Source organism: Dipodomys merriami, unplaced genomic scaffold (genome assembly GCF_024711535.1).
Source record: "Dipodomys merriami isolate MVZ:Mamm:240054 unplaced genomic scaffold, mDipMer1.0.p SCAF_1029, whole genome shotgun sequence".
Lineage (NCBI taxonomy): Eukaryota > Metazoa > Chordata > Mammalia > Rodentia > Heteromyidae > Dipodomys > Dipodomys merriami.
The window spans coordinates 24,751-43,913 of NW_027202304.1; positions in this window are offsets into that span (position 1 = coordinate 24,751).

Here is a 19,163-nt window from a genome sequence, read left to right on the forward strand (position 1 = left end):
TGCTCAAAGCTAGTGCTCAATTGCTTGAGCAACAGCACAACTTCCGGATTTTTCTGTGCTTGTGGTAACCAGGAATCGAACCCAGGGCTTTGTACGTACTAGGGGAGCAGTCTACTACAGAGCCCCAGGAGTAACAAGTGTATAAACAGATAAATGTGTAGATTGGTAGATAGATAGATAGATAGATAGATGTATATGTATAAACTAAGAGAAATTTCTATATTATGAAATTGCTTATTCGTTATTACTACTAATTATTTGCAACTAAATTATTCCTTCCTTTTTTAAGTATCACGATTGAATACATAATAAAGTATTAATTGAAAATTAGTCAATGTAATATAATTGTGTATAATATGAAAATCATACACTACTAATTTGTTACTTTTATAACAATCCATTTGTAAGGATGTATCATCAGAATGTATTTCTTAGAACCTCCCACCATTCATTAGTGGCAGTTCCGGGCTTAGAACTGCAGGCCCAAGTTGCCGGTTTTGTCTATGGCTTCCCTAATAGCCTGCCAAACATCAGCAATGCAAGGTGCACTTTCTGGGCCTTGTCATTTAGACCCAGGATGATCACAATACCAAAGGAAAAAAAAAAGTAAAATCCCTTTCTTGAACTTCTCAGTATTATGCTTCTCCTTGTTTTTTTTTTTTTATTTTTGCCAGCCCTGAGATTTGAACTCGGGTCCCAGGATCCCAGGGTTGGTTGTGGCAGAGGTGCCAAGATCTAAGTTAAAGCTCTGTGCTGGGCCAAAAAAGAAATAATAATAATATGGCCCTGGCTTGGAATATGCACCATTTTTCTGGCAGGCCTGGGATTTAAACTCAGGGCCTGGGTAACTCTGTGACATTGTGGGTGAAGGAGAAGCTCACCATCCTTGAAGACAAGAAATTCAGACCAGTTCCCAGGGCATGGACTCAAGCCCCAGCACTTGGAAAAAATAATATTCATATATTGTATCTATTTACATACATGGGTTTACTGCATATGACCTTTATTACCCTTATTTATGTGGTATTATTACACATATAACACTTCATTTATTACATCATATCACCTAGATTATATTTGTATATGGATTATACATCATACTGAGACTCAGGACTTTCTCAGAGAAGGAAAAAAAATGTGTCAAAATTGGCTTCTTACTCCATGAATAAATTTTTGGCCATGCTGGGATTTCAACTCCCTGCCTGCAATGCCCAATCCATACATGGGGTCACAGTCTGAACACACCAGCCTCCAGCAAACTGAGATGCCAGAAAATTCTGAGGACCTTTGATCAAGCCACAGTAGTGACCAATATATACATTGATAGATATGTATATGTGTATGTGTATATACATATATATATACATACACACACACACACACACATATATATATATATATTCCGTCCCATATATATATATATATATATATATATATATGAGAAGGAATGTGAGGATATTAATTTATATATATGTATATTATTACCAATTATTTGTTATTATATTATGGCACCATTTAATGATCATGGTTGAATACATATAAAAGCATTTATTAAAAATTAGTTAATATTCTTCCATTAGAGGAATCGTACCATGGTGCTAAAATGGAAGATATAAATCCAATAATATTTGTGTGGCATTCTAAAATAGAATCATGAATTAACTGCAAATTTAATTATTATTTTATAGCATTCCATTAGCATTCACACGAGTAGGAATGAGTTTGTCAGGATCTCCCTCCATTTTTAGGTAGCAGTCCTAGCATTCGAACTCCAAGCTTGGGTAGCTTACTTCGAATGCAAACAATTAGAATGACACCATGAATATTTTAGATTGTCACTATTAAAAAAATAACAACAAGAAGAATAGAAAGCCAGGTGTCATCAGCTCCTGCCTGTAATCCTAGCTCCTCAGGAGGCTGAGAATGTAGAGAATGCCAATTTGAATTCAACCAGGGCAGGAAAGTCGGTGACACTCTTATTTCTAACAGATCACAGGAAAAAAAAATGAGTGGGATTGTGTTTCAAGTTGCAGAGTGTTACCCTTGAGCAAAAGGAGCTCAGGGACAGAGCTCACAGTAGGCTCACAGGTCAACCCCAGACTTGCCTCCCCAGCCCCCCCACCCCGAATAAAAAAGGCAGCAGTAACTTCATGTCTCTGTGTATGAAAGGATGTTGTATGGATGATGGGCATTCAGCAGGTTGCCCATGCTCAGACTACCCAACTTGGGCAAGCTGGGACAAGCCCTCAGAGTTGCTAGGCTGTAGGAGTGGTGGAAGGTTCTGGATCCATATTCTCTATCCCTAGAACTCTAGGGCCTGGTGGTTCTCACTCATTCATCATTCCTCATTGCCGAGTCAAAGACTGGTTCCAAATCTCGGCAAAGATATGAAATAGTCAGCAATTCTATGCCTGAATGGATAAGGCAATAAGTCTCACCCTCATAACTCCTGTTAAAATTCAGCTTTGGGCAACGAATGTGGCTTAGTGGTAGAGTGCTTATCTAGCATGCACGAAGCCCTGAGTTCGATTCCTCAGTAATACAGAAACAGAAAAAGACAAAAGTGGCATCATGGCTAGCCCTCAGGAAAAAAATCTAAGGAACATGCCCAGACCCTAAGTTCAAGCCCCAAGACTGGCAAAAAAAAAAGTGAGCCTGGTGAGACATATTCTTCTGGGACTCAAGAGGGCTGAGGTTATAGGTAAGAGATAGAGGGCAGCTACTTGTGGCTCACCCCTGTAATCTCAGCTACTCAGGAGCCTGAGATCTGAGGATCATAATTACAAATAGGAAATTCTATATGAGAAAATTTTCTCCAATTAAACACCCAGAAGTAGAGCTGTGTTTCAAGTAGTGGACTGTTAGCCTTGAGCAGAAAAGCTCAAGGATAGTGTCCATGCCATGAATTCAAACCCTAGGACTGGAAACACACACACACACACACACACACACACACACACACACACACACACACACACACACACACACACACACACACACACACACACACACCAAGATAGAGCATTTGCCAGTAAGCCTGCAAAAGTTCCACCTCTAGAGAGAGAAAGGAATGAAAGACTTGCTCCAGGAGGTGATATAATCAGTGCCAAAATTCCACAGGATTTCTAAGGTGTGGAACAGGACAGAGCCTCAGGCAGAAGGTACAGAATAGGCAAAAGTCCTAAGGTGTGGTATAGAGCAGGTGGTGTGGGTGGAATGAAGGTTCTGTGGCTTCAGAAAAGTCTGGCAGGGCATTCAAGGCTGGGTCAAGGTTTGTACTTGAGTCACAGGTTTGGAAGGGGGTAGAGTCCCAGAATCGGGCCCAGGGGGAAGATTAGCTTGGCTTTTCACCATGGACCCCAGCCATTTCCTGTGGCTGGAAGTCTATTTTTCACGGCTCCTGACCCTTGGGCCTCCTTTGCATTGAGGAGTCAGGTCAAATGCAGGGAAGAACTCTTGCTTAAGAAAAGCTTTTGGGCTGGGAAGGTGGCTCAGTAGTAGAGCACTTGCCTTGCATCCATGAGGCTCTGGGTTCGATTCTTCAGCACCACAAAAGCAAAAAGAAAAAAGCCAGAAGTGTCGATGTGGCTCAAGTGTTAGAGTGCTAGCCTTGAGCTGAAGAGCTGAGGGACAGTGCCCAGGCCCAGAGTTCTGGCCCCTCAAAAAAAAAAAAAAAAAAAGAAAAGTTTCTACCCCAATGCCACCATTAGCTCCCTCCCTTTAGCTACTCAGGAGACTGGGATCAGAGATCATGGACCAAAGCCAGCTCAGGAAAGGTATGTTAGTGAGACTTTTCTTGCCAGTGAACTACCAAAAGCCAGAAATGGCACTGTTGCTCAAGTGGTAGAGTGCCAACCTTGAGGGAAAAACTTAAGTGACTGGAACTAGACCCTGAGTTCAAAGCCAGTAATGACATAGCAAAAAAAAAGAAAAAGAAAAGTAAAGCTGTCAGGAGCTCCTAGTTCACTGTTGTGAATGGCCAGATCAGCTGGGCGCCGGTGACTCACGTCTGTCCCCCTAGCTCCTCAGGAGGCCGAAATCTGAGGAGCTTGGTTGAAAGCCAGCCCTGCAGGAAAGTCTGTGAGACTCTGATCTCCAAGGAAGCACCAGCAAACTGGAAGAGGCACTGTGGCTCAAGTGATAAGCTGAAGAGCTGAGGGGACAGCACCCAGGCCCAGAGTTCCAGTCCCATGACCAACTCCCCAAACTCACTCTTTGGCTCTAGCCAGAGTATTTTCCAGTGGGCCCCTGAGTTTCTCCCAATGTCTAGGTGTCCTACAAGTCTTGAGAGCAGCCCATTTGAAAGCCTTTGCTACAGAGCAGGCCACATTATCAGAGAAGTTTCCAGCCTTGGGGAACCGAGGTCATTGCCTGGGTCATCAGAATGGCATCTGTCATGGGTGCAGTGTGGATCTGAGCAGTAAATCAACTTCTCAGACCACGGGTTTGGGGCAAGGAGGGCCAGAAGTTGCAACTGGCATGGCAGGTAACAGCCGCTCAAACGGGTATCCCAAGAGTACGACTCTGTCAGGCACACTTCCGGTGGGTGTTGAGTTGGACTCATGAAAATCTTGTGGGCTCACAAATCCATAGCCAGCTAGCTGGCTGCTGCTCGTAGCAGTCCTATCTCAGGAGTCCCAGGGCTCGGATCCCTGCTTTCCTCACCAGTGCTCAAGGGCAGATGAAGGTCTGCAAATGGGGGACAACTACAAAGTTGCATCCACAGTGTCCTTTCCCTTGGTCCTGTGGCCCCATGGATGGTGGAGGTCAGGAGCTCTTGGCTCCCACTCATCATCCTGGCTATTCGGGAGTCTGAGGTCTGATGGTCGTGACTCAGAGCCAGCCCGGGCGGGAAAGTCCGTGAGATTCTTATCTCCCATATACCACCTGTCCCGCCCCCAACCCACACACAAAAAAGCCAGATGTGGTGCTGTGGCTCAAGTGGTAGAGCCTCAGCCTTGAACAAAAGAAGCTCAGGGATAACACCCAGGCCCTGAATCCAAGCCCTAGGACTCACACAATCATAATAAATGAACAGTTTACACATTTTATCTGACTACCAAGAAAGATGAATTCAGTCTTTGATCTGGCTGGTATTTTTAGCCAAAGTTAAGGGGCTTCCCTTGATGTTCCCCTAAACCTCTCCTTCTCTCCTTTATCTGTCCAGCCTTCGGTTGTAGGACAGAATTCGGATCATACCCCTGGATGTGACCTTAAGTACCCTCCCACATCCACCTTCCTTGGGGTCAGCATACTGGATGCACTTCCTGCTGGGAGGATGAGGCACTGCAGAGAGGAGGAGAGGAGGGTAGGTATCCCCAACACACAAACACACACACACACACACACACACACACACACACACACACACACACACACACACACACACACACACACCCTAAGGCCAACTCAGACTAGCATTTTCCAAAGACACTTTAGTGACCCAGCTCCTGATCCACAGCCCACATCCAGAATGAGAGGGCCACCTTGGGTTCCAGCCACATGGGGATGCTGGGCCATCTCTTCCAGCACCCATTCAAATAGTTCCAGTTCCAGAGAGAGAGAAAGAGAAGGAGGAGAGAGAGAGAGAGAGAGAGAGAGAGAGAGAGAGAGAGAGAGAGAGAGAGAGAGAGACAGACAGACAGACAGACAGACAGACAGACAGACAGACAGACAGACAGACAGACAGACAGACAGACAGACAGACAGAGACAGACAGAGACAGACAGAGACAGACAGAGACAGACAGAGACAGAGAGACAGAGACAGAGAGAGACAGAGACAGAGAGGGAGAGGGAGAGGGAGAGGGAGAGAGGGCCAGAATTACACTTAAGCCAGTTGCCGGTGACTCAGGCCTATAATCCTAACTACACAGGAGGCTGAGATGTGAAGATCATGGTTCATGGGTGGCCAGGGCAGAAACATCTGTGAGACTCTTATCCTCAAAGAACCACAAGAAAAATGGAAAAGACATTGTGTCTCATGAGGTAGAGCACTAGCCTTGACCTGAGGAGCTTGGGGACAGCATCCAGGCCCAGAATTCAAACCCCACGAATGACAAGAAGTGGACTTCCCACCACAAGAAGTGGACTGAATAACACTCACTGTCCTAAGCAGAATGGCAGAGAAGTCAGGCTGAGCTTCCTGTCAGCTGGGGGTTATGAGTAGTTCACCCAGCTTCTCCTTCCTCATGGGGATAGAGTAATGATGAAAGAGCCATATTTTGTTTCATAATCCCACATGTGTTGCATGATTAATAACAGGCCCCATCTGAGCCCTTTCCGAGTAACTTCCTGTCATATGCTCAGAGAATTGCTGACAACCGTATCTGACAGCCGTGCCATTTGTGCCTGGCCCTGCTCAGGAGATCCCTCTGTATAAGTTCCTTATTTTTCTCACAACTCTCCCGTGAGGAGACTGAAGTCCGATGGTTGACGTCCAACCCAGAGCTTCACCTGGGTTCAAGAATCAGCTGCCGAGGACTAAGAGTTTGGGACAATCCATCTAAACCAATGACTGAGCATGGCACTAATGCCTACCATCCCAACCCCCCCACACACACACATCCACAGTCCTTTGCAGGAAAAGATATTTTACATTCTTTTTGTTGGTTGTGATGCTTGAACTTTGGGCCTGGGTGCTGTTCTGGAGCTCCTCAGCTCAAGGCCAGCACTCTACTACTTGAGCCACAACACCACTTCTGGTTTTCTGGTGCTTTGTTGGAGAGAAGAGTCTGAGGGTCTTTCCTGCCCAAGCTTGCTTTGAACCGTAATCTTCAGATCTCATCTCCTGAGTCCTTAGAATGCCAGCCATTAGCCACTGGCACCCTGCCAAAGATGCTTTTCCATTACTGTCATCCTATCCCCTCAGGAGGCTGAGAACTGTTGCCTGCAGTTGGATGCCACCCTTGGCAGCAAAGTCCATGAGCACTCTTATCTCCAATTAAATACCCAAAAACCTTGCAAGTGGAGCTGTGGCTCAAATGGCAGAGTGCTAGCTTTGAGCATAAAACAACAGATGAGACCCAGGCCCTAGTTTTAAGCTTAGACACACCCAAGAAAGGGAAGCAGGTGTGCACACAGGAGCTCAAAGCTCACAAATAATACTCAAGACTCACTGAAGAGATCCCATCCTGCTCTGATTGTCTGGATTCTATGTCCTAGATCACAGCAGTCTTAGATGGGACTGACCATGCACCAAGTCAGGATGGTCAAGTACAATCTCATACTGAGGATCCCATGACCTCATCAAGGACTCAAGATTGTACCGACCGCCTCGACCAGAAAGGAAGATGCAACACTGAGCTCTTCTCTCTGCAGTTTATTCAGGACCTTTGAGTAATCTTCTGACCCCAACCCCGGGGAGAATTTCCCACAGCCTTAAGTACCCGCTGGGTAGCCAACCCTGATACGCCACTTGGGAACCACCAATAGGTTCAGGTGTGCGGAAGCAAGCCAGATTCTTTGCCTTAGCCATATAAGGAGTTGTTTACCACAGAGAGCACTTGCCATCGGGAAGGCGGAGGGCGGAAGCCGGCGCCATCTTTCAGGTGCGGCTGCACGCAGCTCTCTACAGTTCCCCCTTTTTTATTTCGCAACAGGCAAGAGTAGAGGTCTGATCTCTGTAGAAGAAATTTGGGACATTGTACTGATCTTCATTCAGGTGTTATCCACTCGAATGATTACCAGACCAGTCCGATACCTTTTTACAGAGGTGGGACTTAGGGTATCAACCCACATGCAATCAGACATGCTCTTCTTGGGGCCCACAACCTCGGTGGACCCCAAGTGCAGTGCTCAAGCCTCGCATCCTGTGCTCAAAAAAGGCCAGTCTTAGCAAGCCATACATGGGCAGACTGTCCTGCTCCAATGGCTGTAAAGGCTTGGATAATCATGGCTGCACTGCAACGCTGAGAAACGCTAATTTGGCAAATGCACCACAGACATACCAAGGAGGCTAATACCAGGAGGCCTGTCAGGGCTCCCAAACCCTCCCACTCCTTAAGATGATTCATAGCAGCAGAGATTCATGAAGATAACCCCTCCGCCAATCCGGCATCCATTCGGGTCAAGTTCACCATGATGATGGCAACCCCGAACTGTTCCATCAGGCTGTCGAACTCCCCAGTTCAATTACCTAAAAGATAACTAGACAACTGTTTAGACAACTTTGCAGCGTTTTTTGAATAGGTTTTTTCCTGGGCCTGAACTCTGGGCCTGAGCGCTGTCCCTCAGCTCTTCAGCTCAAGGCCAGCACTCTACCACTTGAGCCACAGCGCCACTTCTGGCTTTTTTCTTTTTGCTTATGTGGTGCTGAGGAATCAAACCCAGGGCCTCAGACATGCAAGGCAAGTGCTCTACCACTGAGCCACCTTCCCAGCACCTTACTTTCCCAGCCCCCTACTTTCCCAGCCCCTTCCGATCTTTCTTCCTGCAGCATTTCTAGGGCGGCCTGACCATTCTCCACCGCCTCACTGCAGTGCTGGTCCTCAAGACAGCCTCTTATCAGTTTCCATATTGGTCTCACTCCACTCTTAAGCGTTCCTTGTTCAGAGGCAAAATCTAGGTCCCTCCCTAATTTCTCCCAAGAGGCCACCGTGAGGCTTCCGCAGACAGCGAACCACGGGGCAATGATGTTACATTCATCCAAAAATCTCTCTAAAGTACTCTTTTCTACTTTTAACTTCTTTGAGTGCAGCAGCTCATTGAGAGTCAAAAAAATTGGGTGCGAAGAAGAAGCGCCCATGTTTTAAAAATCTTAACCTGGTAAACAATCTTTTACTTTCACTTTTGGCTACTCTATTGACTAGCCCCGGGTTCTCGCTCCCTCTTTATCTACCAAGAAGAACAAAAATCCTCCCCTTTCTTGTCGCGGATTCCCCTGTTACCTGGGAACTTACCCCCCCCCCCGCTCTTGTCACGGATTCCCCCTTTACCTGGGAAGTTACCCCCACTATTGTCACGGATTTGGGAACTTACTGGTGCACCACTCTGACAGCAGAGAGTTCTGAGTCCTCGTTGGGGTTATGGCTGAGTCCCCATACGGGCCACCACCTGTAGCAACTGCCTCAACCAGCAAGGAAGACGCGACACCGAGCTCTTCTCGCTGCAGTTTATTCAGGACCTTTGAGTAATCTTCTGACCCCAACCCCAGGGAGAATTTCCCACAGCCTTAAGTACCCGCTGGGTAGCCAACCCTGATACGCCACTTGGGAACCACCAATAGGTTCAGGTGTGCGGAAGCAAGCCAGATTCTTTGCCTTAGCCATATAAGGAGTTGTTTACCACAGAGAGTACTCGCCATCGGGAAGGCGGACACAGCTCTCTACACAAGATCTCACTGTCCTGCATAGACACTGGGCAGGCAGGTGAGGTCTAGTTATCCAACCACAAGTTATGGGAACGAAAGGATTTCTTGGCCAAGGGATGCAGACTGGAGGGCTCTCGGTCCCTCTCTCTAACGAGGGAGAAAAGGGCCGATCCATCCCAGGAATGTTCCTGGGTTGTGAGTATCCTCAATAAAACAACCCTACTCAGAGTCAGTGCCTCTGTTTTTTCCACCAGCCTCTACCCAGCCCTGCCCCACTTACAATCGGCCCTCTCTGAATCCCAGATCTGCCATCTGGACTAAAGGCTGAGCCTGCAAATTGACCCACCTCTGCCTCTGAGAATGGCAGTCACAGGGCCCTAGAGTCCCCTAGAGGAAGTCTCGGGGCAACAAGGGTCTAACTCCAGTCCTCATTCTCTGGCTGTCCTGTGCCATTGGCACACTCACATCTGTCTCTGGTCAAGGAATGAACACTGGGGGTGTCATCTTCAAATAGAGCCAGCAATAATCCCAGTCCCCAAGAATGTACCGCACAGGCATCCCGCAGTGGATGACAGCCAGCTTGTCAATAGTGAAACCAAAGTGCCAGGATTTTTAACAGTCATGTAGCTCGGTCGAAGGCTCTATCACTGATGGTCTAGGTTGTCAGGTGAGGTCATGGCTCCAATGGCCTGACACACCTGACCTGGGATGTTCCTCCCTCTTCATCTTCCTGTTTATCCATTGCCCCCCTCCTCTTGACACTCCCTCAGCCTATACCTCCCTATTCCTTGGACACTTTCTTTTTATCTGACCAGAAAATAAACTCGGAGGGCCTGCGGAGACTGAAATTTGGTGACGCATCCTGAGCCCTAAGGTCTACCCGAGGCTGTTTCCCTCTGCAGTCAGCGAAGACACAGCTCCTGGATGTCATGAAGTTGCTGAGGGGTCAATGGCTTTGTCCTACATACTGGCTTTAGGCTCTGAAACTGTGCCCACAGCGACTGTGAATGGTTGGCTCCTTTGATCCAGAGACTCCAAACCAAGGCTTGCATGTTTCGTTCTTCCTTCCTTTCCTCCTTTTCTCCCTCCATCCTTCCCTACTCTCTTTCTCTTTCCTTTCTTTGTGTCACTTCTGGGCCTTGAATTCAGATCCTGGTTGCTGTCTCTGAGCCTTTTTACTCAAGGCCAACAGTCTAGAGTTTGAGCCACTCATCCATTTCTGGCATTTTCTTTTTGGTTGTTTGTTGGAGATAAGAGTCTTACAGGCGGGCTGGGAAGGTGGCTCAGTGGTAGAGCACTTGCCTTGCATGCTCAAGGCCCTGGGTTCGATTCCTCAGCACCACATAAGAAAAAGAAAAAAGCCGGAAGTCGTGCTGTGGCTCAAGTGGTAGAGTGCTAGCCTTGAGCTGAAGAGCTGAGGGACAGCGCCCAGGCCCAAAGTTCAGGCCCCACGACCGGACCCCCCCCCAAAAAAAAAAAGAGTCTTACAGGCTTTTCTGCCTGGGAATTAAGTCTCAGTCCTCCTATCTCAGCCTTCTAAGTAGCTAGGATGTCAGGTGTGAAGCACCGGCATCCAGCACAAATCAAGATTTCTCCATCTGCTGTGGAACCGGCACTGGAACTTTTCATTGTCTATGACCGCCTGGACCTGGCACACACACTGTAATGGTTTGTTGGACAAATAAATGAGCATCTCTCTATGACAATATTACAGAAAACTCCCATCCAACTCAGGTAAGTATCCTGGGCGTGGAAGGATTGTTGGGGGAGGTGTCAAAGCCTATATAGTTCTACCACAGTTCTTCGTCCCTCGTCCTGCCCTCCTGGTGCCAACGCACTTCACTGTTTTGGCTCTGAGGATGTGAGCCACGATGTACTCGCTGGATTCTGGGGCCTCTTGGATGCCTCTCTTCTCAAAGATCTTTGTCCAGCGGCTGACCCACACTTTGCCACTCATTTCCGCCCTCAGGTGAGAATGAGGTTGCCATGAGGTGAACACCTGGCTCAAGGGGCCTCCTCTTCTCCCCCTGGGGCCAGACAGGATGGTCCACCACATATGGCCCCCAATTTTCATGTTGCAGAGAAAGGATGCTTGAGGCATCTGGGGTCTCTGGATCTCTCAGATTCCAGTGCAGGTGCTGGGAATCAACTCTGCTCACAGCTGGCAGGCTTGGGATGCGAGGTCACCATCTCTGCTTCCCATGTTGTCCTTGACTGTGGTGGTCACACTAGAGAGAACCAGAGGAGGATCAGCAGCTGCTGGAGGAAGGCAGTCATGGTACGATATTCATGACAACAGACGATCTGGCCTGGGAACTCTGCATGTGCTGCTTTGAACATCATAGTTTAGCAGCTGAAATCCTCCATCTAATTTGACCTATAATCCCAGTCATTAGTAGTAATTGCCAGCTTAAAGATAAAACCCTGGAAAAGCTGGCATGTCAGTTGTCCCAATCAAACTTAAAGGGTTCCAAAGTTGAGGTGATGTGTCTGCTGTGCCAGCTCCATATGCTCTGGGCTCCTGGCCAGGAACTTCATTTCAATTGAGGCCTCAGAGAGCCACTGAAGCGGCTTCCTCTCGTGCATGTCCTCGCTCCTCTCTGCTCTCTCTTTCTCTGTCTCTCTGTCTCTGTCTCTGTCTCTGTCTCTGTCTCTGTCTCTGTCTCTGTCTCTGTCTCTGTCTCTGTCTCTGTCTCTGTCTCTGTCTCTGTCTCTGTCTCTCTCTCTCTCTCTCTCTCTCTCTGCCTCCACTCCTCTTGTGGGCAGCCTAGGCCCCTCCATGCATGCGTGCCTACCACTGAGAGACCCTGGCCACTGCTGCCACCACAGTGAGCCTCCTGGTCCATGCCTCCTCCTCCCCTGGGCCCCACCCCCTCCTCTCCTCAGCCCAGCCCCCCACCCTTGACTACAAGAGCAGCTCTGACTGGGCCCTAAAGCTTCCAGGCCATAGGAATTGCAACCTCACTTCAGCTCAGCACTCCCTGCCAACCCTAGCACTTGCCCGGGGGACCAAATCTCCCCTCAGCCCCACCTCTGGAGGAGACTGTCCTCCATTCTTCTCCACTCCACACATCACGCAGGTGCACAGTGACCGCTGTGTGTGTGTGTGTGTGTGTGTGTGTGTTTGTGTGTGTGTGTGTGTGTGTGTGAAAGAGAGAGAGAGAGAGAGAGGGAGAGAGAGAGAGAGAAAGCGAGAGAGAAAGAGAGAGAGAAAGAGAGAGAGAAAGAGAGAGAGAGAGAGAGAGAGAGAGAGAGAGAGAGAGAGAGAGAGAGAGAGAGAGAGAGAGAGAGAGAGATTGTTGGGGATAACTACCTCAGAACATAGCACCCTTTGGGATGACTCAGCACACAGCACACTTCAAAAACCAGCACAAAGCACCCTGCGTAAAGGACTCAGCACAGTGCACCCTTTGAAGGACTTAGCATATACTAACCTTTGGGATGACTCAGCACACAGCTCCCTTTGAAGGAGGAAGTCCATAGCACACAGTGTATAGGACACAGTGCATGGCAGGCTTTGAAAAACTCAGCACATAACGCTCTTTCCCAGTACTCAGCACATAGCACCCTGTGTGAAGACTCCACACACACATCACTCTTTGAATGGCTGAGTATGTAGCACCTTGTGTAAAACATTCAGTGCACAGCACCCTTTGAAAAACTCAGCACATAACACAGTTTTGAAGGACTCACACATACCACCCTGTGAAAGGACTCAGCACACAGCACCATTTGAAGGACAGTAGAGAGCAACCTGTGTAAAAGACTCGGCATACAGCACTCGAAAAACTTACCTTGTCCCACTCTTCTCAAGGATGCAGCACATTGCAACCATTGGAATGATTCAGCACACAGCCTCTTTTGAAGGACTCAGCAAATGTACCCTGTGTAAAGGACTCAGCCCACAGAACCCATTGAAGAATTCACCTGTCCCTCCCTTCTCAAGGGCTCAGCACATAGCACCCTTTGGGATGAAATGGCACACTGCACCTTTTGACGGACTCAGCATAAAGTACATTGTGTAATGAACTCAGGACACAGCACACTTTGGAAAACACAGCACGGCCCACTGTTCTCAAGGACTCAGAACATAGCACCCTTTGGGATGACTCAGTACACAAAATGCTTTTTGAGGACTCAGCACAAAACCCTCATGTGGGAAGGACACAGAAAACAGTACCCTGTGAAGGACTCAGCACATAGCTGTATGTCACAAGTTCAGCTGTAATTAGAATTAGGGTGCTTTTTTCTGTATCACCGTTCTTCAGAAACACTTCTCAAATCCTACTAGCTCACATTTAGCTAACCTATGTTTTATGGGGGAGGATCAGCTGGGGGTCTTGAACTCAAAGCTTGGGGGCCCTGTCTCTGAGCTCTTTGGTTCACTGTTAGAGCTCTACCACTTGGAGCCACAGCTCCAATTTTTTGGGGAGGTTGTACTTTGACAGGAATTATGGGGATCAGGAAGGGCAAGTTGGGGTGTTCGTGGGCAAAAGCTCTTAGCTGGGCCTGGAGCTGACCTCTCCCTTCCTTGTGCCCCTGGGAGCTGGGCCTCCTAGAGCTCTCTTGGACTAGGGTAGAACAGATCTGCTCTGGAATCAGCATTCAGGGTGGGCAAAAGTCAGCATGGCCCTGGTCACCTCTCCCAATTGAACTCTACAGGACAATAGTCCCCCACAATAGCATGAGGCCACATGTCCCACATCCAGCTATAAGGGGGCAGGAGTCTCCCACCATAAGGATTATACCTGCAAGTTGTGTTTACTCTTGTTCCCTGAGGCCACCATTATGCTTCAAAGCCACCCTGGACAGGAAAATCCTTGAGATTCTTACCTACAATTAACCATCGAAAAGCAATTGGGGCTGTGGCTCAAGTGGCAGAGCACTAGCCTTGAAGAAGAAAACTCAGGATAGAGCCTAGGCCCTGAGTTCACATACACACACACTACACACACCACATGCATGCAAAATCAGATTTCTACACTGCAATCTTTGGATATTCTCTACCTTTTCTCCGCTAAGCCTGGTGGCGGTTGACCTAGGTGTTTCATGCATCCAACACCAGGTGGCATCTTTAATTTTGGGGAACAGAATGGCTAGAACATCAGCCTTCCCCAATTCCAGCTCCTTGATTGAGTCAAGGTCTATCCAGGACCTTTGGAGCTCCTTTTACAGACTTGCCAAGAAGCCTTCAATAGGTATCACATGCTGGGCACTGATGGCTCATATCTGTCATCCTAGCTACTCTGGAAGCTGAGATCTGGAGGATCACAGTTCAAAACCATCCTAGGCAGGAAAGTATGTGAGACTCTTATCCTTGATGAACCATCAGAAAACAAGAAGTGGCACTGTGGTTCAAGTGGTAGAGTGCTAGCCATGAGAAAAAGAACTCAGGGACAATTGCCAAGCCCTGAGATCAAGCCCCAGGACTGGAAGAACAAATCTTTGTTGGAGGCATGTTTTCCCTTTGAAAACAATTCATTCTTTGTGATAAGCATAACATGGGCCTCTTCCCTGGACAGCAATGGTTCATTAGATGTCACTTGAATATGGACCGCCTCCTGGCAGCCTCTGCCCTACCCGACCCGCAGTTTACCCTTCCAATCACCTGTCAGATGGAGACCTGAGAGAAGGGCACCTGACCACCTACTTGTGGTGGCTGCTGAGGCTTTTGAGAGTCAGTATGTCACATAGAGGGTCATCATCCACATCAGTCTACAGAAGAAAAGGAGGGAGTGCTCTTCACCTGAGCCCTCGAACTGTGGGCGATCTGGATTTGGTGCTTCTGTGGCAGGATATGCTCCAAGGGGGAGTCCTCTACAGGGTAGGGAACCCCGACCTCTCTTCTGTGTTGAAGTGGCAATTCATAAAATCTTTCTGTTCCTCACTCATTTAACCACCCTGGAGCCTGAGGCGTCTGAAGTGGCGATGGTGGCAGGGGACTCAGCCTGTGCTGGTGTCTGGTGCCTGCTGTCCATGCCTTCCTCTGAGAGGAACCACAGCGGCTCATACAGCTCTCTCCTCTTCTCCACCTTCTGCTGGGACAGCCAACACATGTACTCAGGTTTCTCCTGACACAGCTCATCCAGGAACATCTGGTGTTGAAACGCCACAAGGGAGTCCTCAATGGTGCTGATGTGTGCCAAAAGCTGGCTGCATCGATGGTGGAGCTCATCCTCTGGACTCTGGAAGTCCTCCTCATCATGCAGGTCATGGATGAAGAAGATTTTCTTCTCTGATGCCCACGTGTCCCACTTCCCATCCCCATGCAGGCTGTGGTGCCAGCCTGTGGCTCCTGCTTTCTCTGACACTGAGCTGCCAGATGGGCTGGGCACCCACAGTAGGGCTGCCACTCTTGGCACAGGAGTTTCCCCCTGTGGATTTCAGCCACCGAGAGCGCTCACAGATCCACATCCCTCTAGGTTTGGGGGACGTCTCCATCCTCTGCGATGGTCACGTTGGGAAGAATTGCCTCCTCATCTTTTGCTTTTCCAGGGCTCTCATCTTCACCTTCCCCAGGGAAAGCCAGGAAGCTCAGCTGGGACTGCAGGCACTCCTCCTGTGGTCTGATCACTTCCAGGCATTTGAGGGTGTCCTGCCACTTTGGGGGAACCATGTGGTCCTGCCAGTTGGTGGGGCCCTGCACTTGCTTCAGCTGCTACAGCAGCTGGGACTGCCTCTCTAGGTGCTGCTGCAGTGCCTCCTTCTCGGAGCTCAGCTGCTCATTGGAGGTGATGTGTGGCTCACAGGTGGCTCTGAGTTCCTGCAGCTGGGCGAAGGACTGCTCCTGCCACTCCTGAGCCGCTTGGCTCTCTCTCAGCCCTCTCTTTCCATTCCTATATCTTCTCCTCTGTGTGGTCCAGCTGTTCCAGCAGGTGTTTCTTCACCTGCTCCTCTGAATACATGATGCTGGAGAGCTTCTCCTTCTCACTGCTCACCCTGTGAAGAGCATCCCGCAGCAGGGCCAGCTGTTCCTCCATCTGTCCACTTTACACACATGTGCATCATGGGGTCTCAGGGATCTCTTGCTGATCCTTGGCGTTTTCCTCCGGTCTCCACAGTTGCTTCTGCTGCTCCGTTCTGGAAACAGAGACTCTGGTTTTCCTGCACCTGGATGTGAAGTTGTTCCTCCAGGCTTTTCAACTCCATCTGCTTGCAGTAAGACTGGGCCTGCACCTGCTGCTTGGCTGGAGATGGTCCCGCAGGGGGCCGTGGTTCTGCCTGCTTCTTTCTCAGTTCCGGCAGCTCCTCCTCTAGGTCAAACACCTGCCTTACTCCTCGATCCTTCTCCTCTGTCAGTTGGTTCATCCACTGGGTCTGCCACCGGGCCTCCTCCTTCTGCACGGACTTCTCAATGCTCAGGTCTTCCATGAAGGTGTCTCTAGATTTGCTGCAGTCACCATCCAGTTCAGGTTGTCCAGTAGTGTCTTTAGTAACTCATGCCCCACCAGCGCTTGTTGGAACTTGCAGATTCTCTTCTTCCTGTTGCTCCACTGTGTCCAGAGCCCTTCCAGCTTCTCCTGCAACTCGGTGTTCACTTGCTCCAGATCATTGAAGCTTCTAGTATTTACCTCGAGCTAAAGGGTCACATCATTCAGCTGTTTGAAGAACATTTCGGTCTCATTCTGTGAGCAGTGACCACAGACGCTGCCATCTCCAGCTCCACCAGCCTGCAGGCAGCTGGTGAGAACTTCGTGCTCTCTTTTCTGTCATTGGTCGCGTGCTGCAAGCGGGACAGTGCATATTGTAAATAACTTTCTGCCAAACAGACCTCTGTATGGGTGCCTTGTGGATCTCAGGCTCCGTTTTCAGTGCTACGTACAGCTGGGCTATCTTCTCCCTCTCTTTCTCCCATTGATCCTGGCCTTTTCTGCTTCCGTGATTGGATCTTGGCATAGAGCGACTCTTTACTTCTTTTGCTGAGATCCAGGGCAGGAACCTCATGTCAGTAACACCTCTGTGGATCCTTGGTGGTATCGGGACCATCGCAACTCTGGACGCTGGTGGCTGTGACTGTGTCCATAGGCAGGGGAGGCCCGTGGTCAGCATCACCTTTGGCCGGACTCTGCTTTGAATCACGCTCCCCAGTGGCATTTGTCTTGGGGATCCTTCACTTTTTCTTGTTCTTTGTTTTCTTGAATGTTGCAGGTCTGTCGGGAGGATTCTTCTGCCAGTGTTCTTGTGGCAGTTTCTTGCCTACAGCTCTATCATAGAGTCTTGTTGTTTCAGATATCTGAGCACTGGGAAAGATGGGCTGTCCACGTTCCCAGGCTCTGGGAAATCCTCTATTCTCTGACTCACTGACTAGGATGTCAATTTCCTACTTTAGTCCAAAGTCTCCGCAAGTCTCTTGCTCACCACTCAGCCACCTCTACCTTCCTCAACTGCTGGTATTGGTGTCAACCAACTGAGGTAATCCAGGTGTTACCAGGCAACATGGAATATGGGAGTGGGCACCATTCTTATTTCCCATTGGTCAGAAAGAACCATGGAAGAATGGGGGGGTGGCAGGAATCCTGTGATGCAGGAAACTCAGTCCAATCCAGTTGGGGACAAGAGGGTGACCTGCTTTAGCTGGATGGCTGCACAGATTGTTGTGTATGTCTGTTTGTTGCTAGTCCTGGACCTTGAACTCAGGATCTGGGCACAGTCCTTGAGCTGCTTTTGTTCAAGGCTAGCCTCAACCAGTGAAGCCACATGGCTCTACTTCTGGCTTTGTTGGCACTGAAGTTGGACAGGGTCTCAAGGATTTTCCTGCCTAGAGTGACTTTGACCATGATCCTCCTATCACAGCCTTGAAAGTGTCAAGCAATACTGCTGAGAGCCATTGGTGCCTACCTAATCATTGGCCTTGCTGATGTTCTGGCACAGACCAGTGAGTTCCCTATCCTCGGGTTGAAGTGGTGGGAACTGGAACCCACAATTGGAATCCTGGTCCTGCCACGTCCAAATAGCTAGAGATCCTAAGAAACTCAATCCTATCCATATGAATACCAATGGCATGTGATATATGTCATAATTGAATGGGCACTTCTTGAATGATTCTAGTATAAAATTGTACACAATTATATTCTATGAAAATGATTGATTTTAATTAATAGTTTATGAAGCATTTAAACAATCACATTCATTAAATGGAGACAGAATGAAATACCTAAGAATTGGGCATCACATAGTATAGAGCTGCCAATTTTTCTGTCAGGACTGGGATTGGAATGCATGGTCTGGGTAAAACTCTGTTGCACTGTGTGAGAAGGGGAGGCTCACCTCCTTGAAGTTGGGAAATTCAAGTCTATTCCTTAGGCCTGAAATCGATCCCTAGCACTAGAAAACATCCTATTCATGTACATTTTAAATATATGATTTATATTTACATACATAGGTTGACTCCATATAGCGTTCAGTGTATTCATTTTACTTTTTGTTTTATTCATGTATTGGCCATTCATTTTATTGAATATTATGGCACACAGAACATTGATTACATTGATTTCATAGGATATAGGTCTGCATATGTGTTCCATTTCATACCTGACACCCAGGACTTTCACTAAAAAGGAAAACTTGTGTCACTATCACCTTCTTACTCCACGATTCATTTTTTGGGAATGCTGGAATCTGAACTCATGGCCTACAAGGCCCAATTCATTAATGGATGAGTGTCAGCATGCCATCCTTGGGCAAATTTACCTGACAGGCAGTTCCTAGGATCTGAGATCGAGCCCCAGGGGTTGACAAAATAAGAATAGAGTGACACACAGATGGTAGTATGCTAATAAATATATATCTTTATAGAGTGCCAGAGATGTCTACACGTTATTCAGTTAAATAGACTACATTCCTACCAGTTCTTG